The sequence below is a fragment of the Papio anubis genome, chromosome 17 (genome assembly GCF_008728515.1).
Source record: "Papio anubis isolate 15944 chromosome 17, Panubis1.0, whole genome shotgun sequence".
In the NCBI taxonomy this organism is placed as follows: Eukaryota; Metazoa; Chordata; class Mammalia; order Primates; family Cercopithecidae; genus Papio; species Papio anubis.
In genome coordinates this window covers 71403051-71419102 of record NC_044992.1, presented here as the reverse complement: position 1 = coordinate 71419102, position 16052 = coordinate 71403051, and the positions used below count along the sequence as shown (strand labels likewise).

Genomic DNA, 16052 nt, shown 5'->3' with positions numbered 1-16052 from the left:
CCTGCCCCTCCCCCAGCTCATTTGCAGAAGAGCCAAGTTCAGCCTTTTAGCATTTGCTCCATCCCTGGATCCCACTGGGGCCAACGGAGAGGAGATCCACAGATCCAGGGTGCTTTGGGTCCAGTGTTGGCAGATTGAGCAAATAAAAATCTAGGGCGCCCAGTGAAATTTGAATTTCAGATGCATAATGCGTAATTTTTTAGTGGAAGTATGTCCCATGAAATGTTGGAGACATATTTCTACTTCTTAAAAAAAGGGATGTGTTGTTTATGTACAATTCAGACTTTAGTTGGCCATCCTGGATTTTATCTGGAAGCCCTATTTTGGTCCTGTGTCGTCAACAGGATCAGTCCCTGCCCACAGGAATGTTCTAGTCCAGTAGGAGAGAGAAGGCACAGGAAGCTGAAAGCCACCTGTCCTGCCACTGTGGTTATGATACTGCATGTTGTCAGGCATAGAACATGCTGGATGACTGCATGACGGTAGGGTCCTCACCTGGTGTTTAGTGGGGGCTGGCTAGGGGTTCTCGGGTTCTCTGTGCATGCGATACAACCCAGAGAAGTGGGGGAGACCAGAATGGGTCCCTCTGCCATTTGGCTCATGTTGGGCTCCTCCCCCACTCCTGCCAGCACCAAACAGCAAACTTCTAGAACAAACAAGGGAGACTTGGCTGGTGCACCAACTCCCCTCACCAGAGAACCTTTACCTGCCCACAACTCCCTTTTCTTGCTTACCTTAATGGATGAACCAAGATGGTGAAGATGAATTGGGTCGGGAGAGAACCTTGAGCACTCCTGGAAAACCCCCTAAGTAAACACACAGGTTGTCTTTTCACCAGGGAACAGTAAACATCTTGTGTCAGATCTAAATGCCTTCTAACGATTTCTGGCCTGGAGTCTTAGTTTGACTGAGGTATGGACACGCAGTCATATTTACCTCTGAAGAACTCTCCTGACCCCTCTCCCTCTCTCTAAAGCTCTCTGCCTTCTTCCCTCGGTTCCTGCTGGGGGGATTATTTGTGGATCTGAGACCTCAGCCTCAGCCTCCCCAACTTTATCCTGGATCCCTAAGAGTGACATTGAGAGAGTTAGGACGAGCCGCAAATTGGCAAGCCTGCACTTGGACAAAATCAAGTCTTCTTTCTTCTCCAAATAAGCGTATTCTCTGGTTCTGTGTTCTGGTGGCTGCTCCTCTAAGAAGGTGACTGCTGGGCGGAGGAAATCCTACTGAAGGTTGTTATTCTTGGACACAAGTGTCTACTTCCTGTAGCCACCACACCCCCAACTCCCTCCTCCTGCTCCTCTCTTCCCTTTGCAGTAAATGATAACAGTTAACATTGATTGAGCTTACTATGTGCCAGGCACTTTAGGGGGATTATCTCATTTAATCCTCACATCTGGTGAGGTGGGGAATGTCATTGTCCTTATCTCACAGGTGGCAATATGGAGGCTTGAGTAACCTGCCCAAGGTCAAACAGTCGGTCAATGAGGAAAGAAGGATTTAGAGCTAGCATCATCTGCCTCCCAGGGTCCTGCTCCCAATTTCCAGGGTTCGATGAGTCCTTCAGAGGCCAGCTCAGGCCCCATCCCCTCCCTGAGGTTGTTCTAGATTATTTCAGCCTTTACCAGGGCCTGCTCTGCTGAATTATTGACCTATTCACTGTTTACTGCCTCCCACCCCCGCCCACTACTCATTGTCAATCAATTGCACATTGCAGCACACATGTGTGCATGGGCCTGGATTCTCCAACTAGACAGAGACTGGAGCTCCTGAAAGGAAAACAGTGTGTCTTGGGTGTCCTCTCCACTCCCTCAGCTCCTGCACAGTTCTTAAATAGAAACCTCAGAATCTGATGCCTTGTGTGTGTCTGTATGGAACTGTGTGTGTGTGTGTGTGTGTGTGTGTGTGTGTGTGTGTCTGTGAGAGAGAGAGACTGGGGCTTTCAGGCAGGGAAGCCAGTTCCTGCTCTGCAAGCCATTAACATCACCCACAAACCAAGGGCCCAGGGCTGCCCCGAGGAGCTGCAGCATTCAGGAGACTCATCTCCCCCCAGCCCAGAGGCTGTTCCCTCTCTCCCCACCATGGGCAGAGCAGACACATGCACAGTCAGCTGCTCTGGGGTCCTGCTGCCCCCTGGCTCTCCACCTGATCCATTTGTGAGAATTTCAGGAGACTCCAGGTAATTATGTAGTAATTGAATTTGGGGAAACAGACCCTAAGGATAATCCTGGAGTAAGTTCCAGAAGGCTCATGGTTGAATTTCTGTATTTAGCCTAGTGGTACATGTTATACATTTCTTTTTCTTTTCCTTTTACTTTTCTTTTTTTTTTTTCTTTTTTCTTTTTTTTTTTGAGACAGAGTTTCACTCTTGTTGCCCAGGCTGGAGTACAATGGCGTGATCTCGGCTCACTGCAACCTCCATCTCCCGGGTTCAAGCAATTCTCCTGCCTCAGCCTCCCAAGTAGCTAGGATTACAGGTGCCCATCACCGTGCCTGGATAATTTTTGCATTTTTAGTAGAGATAAGGTTTTGCCATGTTGGTCAGACTAGTCTCAAGCTCCTGAGCTCAAGTGATCCACCCGCCTCAGCCTCCCAAAGTGGTGGGATTGCAGGCATGAGCCATCGCACCTGGACACACGTTATATGTTTCTAACAGCATGGCAACCACTTTACCCTTATGTAGGCAACTTTAATATGCAACTGAGGGTGGCAGAGATGTGGGTGTGCATGTGACCACACACACACACAGCAACACACAGAGGACAAAGCACACTTTGATTTTTGGATCTGGTCTTCATGTGAACTGTCTGGATAAGGCCTGACACATACGAGCTTACTAACTGTTGGCTGTGATTATTTCTCTTAACCAGAAAACTTGATTGCCTACAAGTTTTCAAATCTAGTCTGGGGCAGAGGGCTGACATTAACAAGAGATGTCCAAGATGCATGTGTGTGCATGCGTGTGTGTGTGTGCACGTGTGTGTGTGCATGCGTGTGTGTGTGCACGTGTGTGTGCACGTAGGGCTGGAGATCTGTAGCGATGCAACCTGTCCTGGCAGGAACGCCTCTCTTTGGCTGCCCGAGTGAAGGACCCTTTCAAACGCAGCCTGGAGTTTAATATTGCCAACAACTGGCCCCGAATCCTTTCAACCTGAGCCAGGTGTAATGTAAACCCCTCTGGATTTCCTCCCTTTCCTGTTTCATCTGAGAAATTCTTCACTAATTCCATGGTATCTGGTTTCTCATTGTTTCTCCCTGCGTTAGACAGCCTCTTGGGGTGGGCTTTGGGAAGGTGTGTGGAACGCTCTCAGCCCTTCAAAATGACACGGCTCTATGCTCACTCCCACTGCCACCCTCCGGAACCTCCTAAGAGACTGTGCTGGCTGTCAGGGCCACGTGAGCCTTAGTACCCTGTGGAAAGGAGCGAATACCTGTCACACAGTCAGAGAACAGTCTCCAGTGGTCACCACACTTTCGTAAACCAGTGTCCAAATTAGGAAGAGGACAATTATGTCAAGCTCCTTTGGAATATGACACTGAGAAGAATGTCACAAAAATAATAGCGTGCTATCCATTCTTTGTTAGGATACTTGCTGTTTGGGGTTGAGGACAAGGAAAAAGACAAGCCAGGTAGAGGAAGGCCAGGCCAGTGCAGCAGGACCCTCTCCTCCTCTGAGCCTCCAGAGGAGCTGGGAGTACAAAATCCTGTGCATGGTAGGGGGTGGGGAGAGGAGAGATTGGCGAGCAGAATCCCTTCTAGGAAGAGCGGAAGCGAGCATCATGATAGCCGTTTCCTGCCTTGTTTATGGCGCACTCCAACTCTCCCGAGGAGGGGAGAGGAAGTGCCCAGCAGGGCGAGGGAGACTTGGGACTGGCTGTGTTCCTCTCAACCTTCCATGCATCTTCCCACCGTCTCCTCTCCTGGCATTGAAAATTATTTATGTTTGCAAATTGCTTTTGACTCACATGAGTTATTCCTCTTGCCTGCCAACAAGTCTGGGGAGAGAAGAGAGTTATCGAGCCTGCGAGCTGAGAAATCCAGGGGAGACAAATGCTGGAGCACCGAAGTCGAAGTCATCAGCCTTGGGATTCAGTCCCTGCTCTGCTGCTGCTATGGCCATTGCATCCCCTTTCTGGCCCTTGGGTTTCTCATCTGCAAAAGGAGAGGGTTGGGTAGAGTGTGAGCTCTCCAGGTTTTTGGTTCTGACATCCCCGAGCTGTGTCACCTTCACAGAAAAGGTAGGCCAGCCTCTGAGCTGCTCCCTAACCTGCACCTGGCAAGCCCTCAGACTGCTGAGGGCCTGAGGCTGGAGATGGTGCTACCCAGCCCCTAGCCCAGCAGGAAGAACTAGACAGGGTAGCCAGGAATGTTTCTCCCCTTTGTCTTTTGCATCACTCTGGTCCTTAGTGATGTCTTGTTCCATAGACTAGGATGCAAACAAATGTCTGCAGAGGAACCAGAAGGGTGGAAAGTCCCGGAGGTTGGTCCAGGAGGGAAACACACACAGACATACCAAATCATCATAACCAAGACCAGGGCCGGCACAGAGCCAGCTCCATAGGGAGTGTAGGTCATCTGCCCCTCCCAGAGGAAAGGGTTGGCCCAGTGATGGTGGAGTGATAGCTCCTGGAAGCTCAGAACAGAGAGGGCCCAGGGGGTTTCTCTTCCAAGTCATTTGTTCTACAGTGGGGAAAGTAAGGCCCCAAAGACCAAAGTCAACATCAAGGTGAATTATTGACATCATCCGAGATAGATCATTCTTTGCCCACAAGCGGGTATCTGAGTTCTAATCAGGAGCAGTGTTTACCTATCTACCAGCTATAAAATTGGGTATAGTAATAGGAATGATGATAACATAACTCAAAGTTCAATGCCGAAGCAGTGAGTGAGTGGTCAAGTGTGGTTGTTAGAGGGCCATGGTCTGGCTTCCATTCTCCAGACTGTGGTTTGGGGCCTAACCCAGAAAGATGTGAGGGTCTGGTCTTCCTCCAATCCGGTGACCACCAAGTGGAGAGGAAGGCTGCTGTGGGCCCAGTCCTTCAAAGGGTGAGAAACCTGCTAACCTCAGAGCTGGGAGTTGGCTCTGCCTTGGCAGACAGACAGTATTTGCTCAGGCCTAGCCAAACCACAGCGGACCTCAGCCCTAGGTCCACAGGGGAGTAGGGGTCTGTGTGCCCTCCCGTACAAGAGGACCTATGGGTGGGCAGAAGGCAGTCAGATGGCAGGGAGAGGAGCTTTTCTATGGAATGCTTGGTCCTGAAGCCAGCCCTTTCTCCTGGGCCTGGAGATGAGTTCCTGGATGAGTCTCGCCTAGGGTAGAGTATGAGGCCTCCAAGGTCCAGCTCCGCAGAGGGACCTCTCCTCACTTCCATTTTATTCCTCATAGGAAAGAAGTGCGAGCCAGAGGGTGCACCCAGCAGTCTTCAGCTGTAGGTTAACCTGGTGGTTGATCCATGTGTCACTTGCAGTCATGGACATTTCAGTGTTTTGGAGAGAGAATAAGAAAGGGATGAGACAGGAATAAAATCAAGGGAAGAGGTGGCAGCAGGGAGGGAGGAAACCAAGAGAAGAGCAGAGATAAACACAGAGACAGAAACAGAGGTCAGGAAGCCAAAGGGTCGGGGACCAAACACTGGAGAAACCTCATAACAGAAACAGACAGAGGCGGGCAAGGAGCACCCAGGATGACCAGGGGCGCCAGGACGATGTGGAGGAAGACACAAAGGCCCAGAGGAGGCTGGGAAATGGTGCAAATCAAAAACACCGCATTGGGCAGCCATAAAAAGGAACGACGTTGGCCGGGTGTGGTGGCTCACACCTGTAATCCCAACACTTTGAGAGGCCGAGGCGGGAGGATCACCTGAGACCAGGAGTTCGAGATCTGCCTGGCCAATATGATGAAACCCCATCTCTACTAAACTTACAAAAATTAGCCAGGTGTGCTGTTGTGTGCCTGTAGTCTCAGCTTTTCAGGAGGCTGAGGCACAAGAATCGCCTGAATCCTGGAGGCGGAGGTTGCAGTGAGCCAAGATTGCACCACTGTACTCTAGCCTGGGTGACAAAGCGCGACTCCATCTCAAAAAAAGAAAAAGAAAAGAAAGAAAGAGATCATGTCCTTTGCAGGGACATGGATGGAGCTGGAGACCATTATCCTCAGCAAACTAACACAGGAACAAAAAACCAAATACCACATGTTCTCACTTACAAGTGGGAGCTAAATGATGAGAGCACATGGACACATAGAGGGGAACAACACACACTGAAGCCTTTTGGAGGGTGGAGGGTGGGAGGAGGGAGAGGATCAAGAAAAACACGGCTAATGGGTACTAGGTTTAATACCTGGCTGATGAAATAATCTATACCACAAACCTCCATGACACAAGTTTACCTACGTAACAAACCTGCACTTGTACCCCTGAACTTAAAATAAAAGTTAAAAAAAATCACATTGGAAGGATCAAGGCCAACGTTACCCATGATGGGCCGGACTGCCACCGTGGACCTCCCAACACTGAGAAGCTGCACCAGAAGTCCGTAGTGTCATTCCAGTGGTTTTCCTGCCAGAACGCAGGGCCCGAATCCAACCACGAAGAAATCCCAGATGCGTATTCTTCAGAAGCCAAGGTGAAGGAACACAGAGAGAGGCCCAGGTCCTGCCCAGCACAAAGGAGACCAGAGGGAGGGGGCGTGGAATGAATGCAGGATCCTTTGCTCTTGAAACAGAAAAGAGAAGAGAGTTATAAAGAGCATTATTGAGGAGACTGAGAAAACTGAATCTGAACTGTGGGTTTAGGCGACAGTATTGATCGATGTTAAACATCCTGATTCTGGTCATTGCATTGTGGTTGTTGTGTAAGAACTTGTCCTTGATCTCAGGGAAAACACACTACCCCAAAGTATGCAGGCAGAAAGGGCACAAGGTTTCCAACGGACTCTCAAATGGTTCAGAAAAAAATATGGGGGAAGGCTGGGCGCGGTGGCTCACACCTGTAATCCCAGCACTTTGGGAGGCTGAGGCAGGTGGATCACCTGAGGTCAGGAGCTTGAGACCCTCCTGGCCAACATGGTGAAACCTCGTCTCTACTAAAAATACAAAAAATCAGCCGGGCGTGGTGGCAGGTGCCTATAATCCCAGCTACTCAGGAGGCTGAGGCAGGAGAATCACTTGAACCCGGGAGGTGGTGGTTGCAATGAGCTGAGATCACGCCTGGGTGACAACAGCAAGACTCCATCTCAAAACACACACAGACACACACACACACACACACACGAGAAATACACACAAACACAGAATAGAGAGAGCACCAATGACAAAGCAAATGGGGCAAATGTCAACAACTGGTAAATCTAGATAAAAAATATAGGCAAGTTCCTTTACTCACTTTGCAGCTTCTCTGTAAGTTGGCCAAAAATGCTGAGTTAAAGCCAGGCACAGTGGCTCATGCCTGTAATTGCAACACTTTGAGGGACCAAGGTGGGAGTACCACTTAAGCCCATGAGTTTAAGACCAGCTTGGGCAACACAGTGAGGACTCACCTTTACAAAAAATTTAAAAATTAGCCAGGGGTGGTGGTGTATGCTTGTTACTCAGGAGGCTGAGGCAGGAAGATCACTTGAGCCCAGGGGGTTGAGGGTACAGTGAGCCATGATCATGCCAGTGCACTCCAGCCTAGGTGACAGAGCAAGATCTGTCTCAAAACAACAACAAAAATGCTAGGTTGAGATTTAAAAGAGGTTCTTGGGAGTGCCTCCTTGGGGCTAGGGATAGGCGCTGGCCCTGGAGCCTCACAGCAGGCCTGGGAAGGACAGTAAGTGCCTCCCTACCTGGGCCAAGCAGAGAGTCCCGAGCTGCTGTGGTTGTGAACAGTCTGGGTGGGTCATCTGCCTGTGCGTGCATTTTCAGATCCTTCACCCCATGTCCTCAACACAAATGAACAGGAGTCTGAGAGGGTGAGGACACTGGCACCAGGGCCCTATATCGGGAGGCTCCTGGCCACCTCCAGCTCACCCTGGCCCCTCCCACTGCACAGCTTAGCCCCACCTTTGGCCAACCATGATTCTCTGGCCAAGTGGGAAAGCAGGATGTGTCAGAAAGAGCAAGGATTAGGGGTTCGGGCAAGCCCGGCCCTGGGCACCAGCCGCTCTGCACTTCCTAGCTCTGTGCCCTGGCACCGATGGCTCTGTCCCCAGAGTTGCCCAAGGCCAGCTCATTGTTACCATTTAGTCCCCTAAATGCCACCTCTCAAGAGAAGCCGTCCCCGACCATCGGCCTAAAGTAGACTCCATCTCACTCCCCAGTTTTTCTTCTTAGAGCAGCTGCTCTTATCTGAAATTATTGATTTGTTGACTTGTCCCCTGCCCCCACTAGAATGTAAACACCGTGAGAGCAAGCCCTTGTCCCTCTTACCTGTCACTCTGTTCTCAGCTCCTAGAACTGCTCCAGGGCTATTTGCTAAAGGGAGGGAGGAAGAAAGGAAAGCAAAAAAGGATGTAGGAGGGAAGGAGAAGAAAGGGGAGAGAAGGGGAAGGGAGGAAAGAAGGAAGGAAAGTCCTTGAACCTCTCACCAGTAAAATGGAGGTGATCATTCCTGGGACAGAAAGTTTACCTAGAGATGGGCTAAAGAAAGCCCTGGGTAGTGTGAGCCCAGAAGAAGCAGTAATCAAAAGCTGGCATCCACATGATTGTCAAGCTCACCTCTGCCCTGGCCCAGGGCTGTTCACAGCCAGTATGCTCCTGCTTGTGATCCGCTCATTAATCTGGATGCCCAGTCATTTTTATTTCATCTAGGGAAGGGTAGATTGGAAGGGGTGAATTATTTTGTCATGATGGGGCCAGGTATGGGGCCAGCTCCTGGAGACACCTGTACTGAGAAGATTTTAAAACCAAAGCACCCTCGGGGCCAGGCGAGGTGGCTCATGCCTATAATCCTAGCACTTTGGGAGGTCCAGGCGGGTGTATCACTTGAAGTCAGGAGTTCGAGACCAGCCTGGACAACATGGTGAAACCCCATCTTTACTGAAATAGAAAAATTAGCCAGGCGTGGTGGTGCACAACTGTGGTCCCAGCTACTTGGGAGGCTGAGGCACAAGAATAACTTGAACTCGGGAGGCGGAGGTTGCAGTGGGCCAGGTGGGCCGAGATCATGCCTCTGCATTCCAGCCTGGGCAACAGTGAAACTCCGTCTCAAAGAAATAAATAAACAAAATAAAGAAATCACCCTCCCCCAGGTCACTCTCCTCATGCTGGGCTGGTGTTCCCCTCCTGACAATGATCCTTGCTAGAGAAGGACAACGCCTTCCTCCTATCCCACTTGCATCCCTGTAATGGGAGCGAGGCAAAGCCAGCAGAAAACAGTCCACGTGGCCCGGCTGTGAGTAATGACTGGGCGAGTGAAGCCCTCTGGTAGTTTAGGTGAGTGTAGCTCACAATTTAGGTTGTCCCCTGGCACATATGACACTGTGGGAACGACAGACCCGCCTCTAGGCCTTGCTTAGAAGGCTGGCATTAGGCAGGACTGCAGCACCCAAGGAGTTCGCCAAGGGTGCTGAAGGCACTGTGGCCTCCCAAATGGGACTGGTCCCTTCCCCAACCCAATTAGGGCCCAAGGGCCTAAAGAGGGCCCTTATGGAAACTGAAGCCCCAAAGAGACAGGAAGTAGCTCTGAAGATGGAGGTGGAAGCCTTCAGAACAGCGTCCCGGGGAGTCTGCGTGCTGCTATTGATGGCTGTCTAGCCTCCCTTACAGCATTGATGAAAGATCTAAATTCGTACTGTGCACTGCAGGGAACACACCACACAGGCCAATTTAGCTGGTCAAATCTTGGCAAGCCAGCAAGGAGGGACCATATTGATCTTTAAAACATTTGAGGCGATCTCCTGGTTTGCTCCAGCCGCCTGCCCAGCTGGGCAGAGAAATGAAATGTGCCTCAACTCCAGACCAGCTGGGTCTCTTGCAGCCAAGCCATCTCTTTGTGTCGTCCAGGCCTTGTGCAGGGTGTGGGCATTGCCATGTTGAATGGATTGCTGACAAAGGAAGAGTCCAACTTGTGACCTAGTGTCCCAAATTCCTGTCTTCAAGATAAGAGTGGGCAAACAGTCAGATCTATAAATAATGCTTTCCAGAGTGGCCCTTCCCAAAGCACCTCGCAGGCTCGGCAGGCGTGGGCCACCTACTTCTCTGCTGCAAACGCAGAGCTGGCTAGCTCTCACCCAGAACCTTGGAAACTTCCCATGAAAGAGCCCTCCTTGTCTTCTCTACCTAGCAGGGACGAGGGTCACAAATCAAGGAACAAGGCGCCTTTCCTCTGGAAGGCTCTCTTCCTTCTGCATGCCCTGCAGTGGCACAGCTGCCCAGAAATTAGCTTGGGTGGGAAAGATCCCTGGCTCTTGGGGGTTTTAAATCCCTAATGCATCCCTGGTTAGGGTGAAGAATGTGTCCAGAATTCCAGACCGAGGCCATGTGCTCAGTAATGCCCGGAAGGGATCCTGGTCTTGCTGCCCCGCTCTGTTGGCTTGTCTTGCTCATCAGCTGGAACCAATGTCTCTCGCTGGTAGGGACTGTGTCTTTTTCACTATCACTCTCTAGCACAGCCTAGCACTGTTTCTGGAAGGCCTAGATAAATACTGATTGAATGAATGAGTTCTGTGTACAAGGTCTCAGTCACTGCTGCTGCCTAGAAAAAGAGTAGAACTCCCAGGGGACCATGACCACTCTTGGCTCTCCGGCCAGGCTCCTGGCACACAGTCCACTCAGGGACCATCCCAGGGTCCCCAGGGCCAGTGGTATTTCCCACCTGCCCATGATAGTAGAAGGCAGAGGAAGCATCTCTCTCTCTCTCTCTCTCTCTCTTTCTTTCTCTGTCTCTCTGCATGTTTAAACACTAGTTATTGGCTTTGGTCTCTGTCCTTTTCTCCGATTTATGAAATAGAGATTCCTTTTGTCATAGCTTGTGGGGCATTTTGTTCTCTCCCTCTGATGACTTTCATCATCAGCTTGAATTTAGGAGAGATGCCAGAAGCAACACCCACCCCGGATATACACACCACCGACTAGAGTTCCCACGGCCTCTCAATGACAACAGCTCACAATTACAGATTGCTCACTGAGCCAGGTGATGCGGAGGAACCCTTACATGTGTTCTTTTTTCATCCGTGTGGTAAACTGAAGTTATATATACTATTACTACCTCCACGAGGAAATGGGTGCCTTGGGAGGTCAAGCACCTGGCCCAGGGTCACACAGCTATTGAGTGGTGGAGCCGGGGCTGAAATCCATGTGACCTGGGCTCCTAACTGCAGTGCCGTGCAGATGCCATAGGGAGTCATCAGGTGCAAACAGTGTGCTGGCCAGGATGCCTCCCCAATAGGAGTGACAGCACAGTCACAGCCACCCCTGCATCAGAGGCATCAGCTGTGCACTGAGATAACCCTATAAAGTGAACAGTTTCTTAGGACCATAGAGTCACCACAAGGAGCTTTGGAAAGACTCTGGGACACCACTCTCATTTTACAGGTAGACCCATGAGACTGAGTCCCACGCTTTAGCTGATGAAGCATCTAAGACCACTGGGGAATAGCACTTCTTCTTCCTGTTGTCTCCTCTTGGGACTGCTACTCAATGCAGACTGAGTGAGACAGTTCAGCTGGATATGGGACGGGATCCGCTCAGGCCCTGGTTCAGACCCAAACACCTTGGTTTGTTCCAGAACTGGGTCAGCCCCGCAGGAGGCCTCCCAAGCTGAATATGGCTTCAGAGTAGCCCCCAAAACAGAGGCTGCTGGTAACCATGTCTGCACTCCAGAACTGGCAACTCACCTGTCTTCACACCTGAGCGTCCTTGCAGCCTCCTCTGTCCTGCAATCACAAGCTGATGAGAGGATCTTCCCTCACCGTCTTCGCTTCGTGGTGGTTCTGTTTCTATAGCTATTCCATCAATACCCAAGTTCAAGACACAACCTCATGGGCTGAGCTGCTAGCCCTACACATCCTAAGCCAGAAGCCCAGGGTGGTTAGACAGCTTCCATCTGACCTTTCCTCCACCTCAGCCCTAGGTTAACCTCTGTGGCACCCAACATTTCCCCTTCTTGGCGCTTCCCAAGGTTGTAAATTACATGTGTGTGGCATTTTGATCAGTCTCCTTTCACCCCACGCTGTAAGCTCCACGAGGGCAGAAGCTATGTCTGTTTTATTCACAAAAATATCTCTAACCCTGAGCACTGGGCTGGACCAGCAGAGAGAAGTAGTTAGGAGGCTAGATGGCTGGATGGCTGGATACTGTGAGAAAGTGGAAAATTGTCTAGGATGCCAGATGGCCAGAACGGCACGGTTCTGTGAAGATGAGCAATGTCTCATTGTGCAGAACAGTGAGGCCAAAAGCGGCCAGCGTTACTGTTCTAATTCTTCCCCACCGTCCTGCCCCACCTTCAGTCTCTTCAGGCTCTGGAGGGCTCCCGCTAAAACTGTCCCAGAGGGCTTTCCATCCCTTCAGTTAATATCAGCTCCCAGTGGCTGGTGAGTGAGGCTAAGTTCTTTCTTCTTTCTGGTCATTGGTATTTTGTCCCCTTCCTTCTTTGGTTGCTGCCCCTAGGAAGGTATCTGGGCTATCCCAGTAACTGGGGGAAGCTGCATGGGCTGCTCCTAGGAGGGGATCTGGGCTATCCCAGCACTGGGGAAAGCTGCCTATACAGGCAGAAGGAGCTCACTTTTACTCTCTCCCCAGAAACCCAACCCCAGGTTGATGTCTCTTGTCTTATCTGGAGATCTCCAAGAAGAAGAGGAGGTGGATGGGGCACAGTTGCCCACTCTCAGAGGCACTGGTTTCCCTTCCACTGCTGCCTCCATGCTGGTGATGCATGGGACCTCCTGGGCACCTTTTACATACCAGCCTGGGTGCAGGACCTAGAACAGTGCCAGGAACTGAGGAACATTGGAGCATGAAATGAAGTTTTCCATGATCAGGATGGCAATGGGGACTGTGGGGCATGGACACTGACATGGAAACCAAAGGCTGTCCTTCCCACCGATTTTGTAATGTGGCACCCACCAAGCACCAGGCAGTTGGTGTTATTTCAGAGTTCTCACCACGGCCCCATTGTGCAGACAAGGAAATGGAAGCCTGGAGGAATGAAGGCCAGAACTGGGATTCAAACCCAGGCGTGGGCCTTACATCTATTTGGTTCCTTCCCTGATAATTCGAAATCTCGGAGGTAGAGGACCTAGATGTCATTCAGGTCAACCTCCCACCTAAGGAGGAATTCCCTCCCAGAAGGGCTGCCCTGCCTATGGGGTGACCCCCAGCCCTCACTATGCAGCGGCCTGTTCAAGGGGGCCTGTAGCAGCTGTGGGCTCCTACTCAACTCCGCCCTCCTCCCCCACACCTGCAGAAAGGAGATCAGCTCTGCCTCGCAAGGGGTAAAAAAGCAGTGTCTTTTCTTGTTTTTCCCACTACCCGGGCACCCCCACCTGCTTTTAAAAACCTTTCAACCTGGCCTAGAAGGAATAAGCAAGCCATTAGGCCCCTTGTGTGGAGGCAGATGCGCCACAAGTGCAGACAGTACCTCCTCCCCTCCGCAGGTTAGTTTCGGGGAAGGGGAACCGTCAGGGAGTGGAGATGGATCGGAAGCCCAAACTGGGAGGAGTGGGCTGGTCTGGGAGGAACCCCCAGCACAGCACCGACACTGCCAGTGGGTGCTGACGGCTCCACTCTCTTATCCCAAAAAAGCGAGATGGGGTGAGAAGGGGGCGGGGCTCGGAGGGGAGGGCACCCAGCGCACCTCAGCCCTGCTGACTTCGCAAAGCTGGCCCCGCGTGTCCCAGCTGGGCACTAGAAGTCGCAGGGGCCGCCTGACCGAGCCCTGCGAGTGGCGCCCCTCCAGCGGCCCTGCCTGCCAGCCCTCCCTCGACCCTCGGCCCGGCCCCACGCCACGGGTCTTTTTCTCCCCCCACCCCGGAGGCCGCCAAAGCGCAGACCCGCACAGGGGCCGAGACCACAGCCCGGCGGCCACGCACCAGCCTGTGCCATGCCAGAGCCGTCGCCACGTCGCGGGTGGTACCCGGGCACTGGGTCCTGCCCTCCAGGTGGTTCTCATGGACGGGGCGGCTGGCTGGACGTGGGGGCGCAGTTGCTTTCTTGCAGCGACGTGGTGAATTGCTCTTGGCGCCTTGGAAACCTGTGCGTGGGTGCACATGCCCACCCTCCCACCGCAGTCGGGCAGCTGAGGCCGGTCACCGATGCCAGCTGTTCCCCTCCTGTCCCGCCCGCCGTCCCCTCGAGGCCGGCCTTGGGCTCCCCGGGCGCTTTTCTGGGACCTCGCGCCGCCGCCCCTGCGGGCCTGGCCATATTTTCCGCGGCCCGCCATTCGATTCCGGGCTCAGCTCGGTGGCCCAGCCCGGCTGTAAGCAACCCCAGGGCGGCACGGGGCCGGGTGCAGAAGGCGGCTCTGCGCCAAGTCGGCAGGGGACAGGCGACCCCAGCCCTAGAGCAGAGCATCCAATCGTCCGTTTCGCGATGGGGGACACGGGGCGGGGAGCGGCCTGGAGGCCCGGGGCGCGCGGGCGGGAGCGTCGCTTTGACGCCGGCCTTCTGGGCAGATCCATTCATCGCAGCGCGGCCGAGGCGGCGGCCGAGCCTGGCTCACCGCACCCTGGAAGCTGGCCGGCCGCCGCCCGGGGAGGCTTGGGAAATGGGCGAAGTGGTCAGACTGGTTTCCGGAGCCGGGCTCGGAATCCACGCGGACTGGCAGAAGTTGGTGGGGGAGGACCGAACCCCGAGGGCGGCGGTGGAGAGGCCGCCCTGGGATGCTTCCTTTCCCGACCCTAGCAGGCGACCCCGCCAAGTGGAGAGGGGGGACGGCAGGCATCCGGTAGGGGAAACCCCGTTTTCAGGTGTGGACCAGCAGACTGGCCGCTCCCCACCCCCATCCCCCAGGTGCCCGCGCCCCTCCCGCTGCCGCCGGGCTCCCCGAGGTTGGCCAAGTGTACTTGGAGGAGTGAGCTCCCGACCCACCAGTGAGCCTGGGCTTTGATCTCCGCATCTGAAAGAAATGGGGGTGGGGTGAAGAGGCAGCTCTGCCACAAGCCTTAGGAAAGGCCTTACCCTATCACGTCCCCCCTCCCAGCCTCAGTTTCTTCATCCACCACTGTCCCTTCCAGCCGGACGCTCCTGGGAGTCTAGGTACACTGGGGCACGAGAACTCCTAGGGTCGGTGTCAGGAGGAGGAGGATGGCAGAGCTGGTGGCCACGTGCTCCCCTGGGGTTGAGCTGTCCCCAGGAATACAATCGGTTGTTGAGGACAGGACTGTGGGTGCTCCCATCCCAATGGCAGGCCTGAGGACTTGGAGACAGGAAAATGGAATCTTTGGTGAGCAAATTTCCTACCAAGGAATGGCATAGCACTTGATAACATAGGCTTCCAGGCACCTGGTTCTCGGTGTTTCTGGGCTGAGGAAGAGGTGCCTCACTCCCCACACAGCAGCCCAGGGCCTAAGTCCCGCGTTCCTGTGTGGGAGCGTCAAGGAAAGGGCCGAGAGGGCTAGGGGATTGAGGCGAGAGCGCTCCCATCTCAGAGAATGGAGTGCCCAATTTTCCAGGTTTCAGCAGCTGCTAGGCGGTGGTGGGGGGGAGGTCTCGAGAGCCGCCCACGCTGCCGTCTTTCTCGCGGTTCTTCCGTGGGAAAATGCGCGCGTGGGGCTGGCCCTAGGAGGGGGTGATGGGGGCTCCAGGGCTAGTGACCCCCCCAACCCCATCAGAAGAGAGAAGGAACCCAGAGCTAGAAAAAGTCTCCAGCCCTCATCTGTGCTGCGCCTGTGGGGACCCCGGCTCCTTCCCGCAACCAGGGTGGGCTGGTGCTGGGGCTTGGGCGCAGGTCCAGTCTGGCGATCAGGAGTGGAAGGGGGGGTCTCGGCCGGCCCTCTGGGGCTGGGTGAGTGGTCGCCGCACGCAGAGCCCCCCTTGGGGCGGGGGGGGTGCGCCGGCCCCCAGGAGGGGCGGGGCGAGGGTGCGGGCCTCGGGGCCCCCAGGCCGCGCAACCCGGGTGGGCTGCAGGGGCCCCCG

At 53.5% G+C, this 16052-nt stretch overlaps 1 long non-coding RNA gene across 2 annotated transcripts; it reads right to left on the bottom strand.

Moving 5' to 3' along the window:
* Positions 1 to 3560: 3560 nt before the first annotated feature.
* Positions 3561 to 7931, bottom strand: LOC108582725. Of its 2 annotated transcripts, XR_004179532.1 has the most exons (3): positions 7826 to 7931; positions 6475 to 6714; positions 3561 to 4153 (listed from the first exon to the last, which is right to left on the bottom strand). It is a non-coding gene; the product is annotated as an uncharacterized LOC108582725 (long non-coding RNA). The 2 variants fall into 2 exon arrangements; XR_001896558.3 differs by lacking the exon at positions 7826 to 7931 and having other exon boundaries at positions 6475 to 6775.
* Positions 7932 to 16052: the final 8121 nt, after the last annotated feature.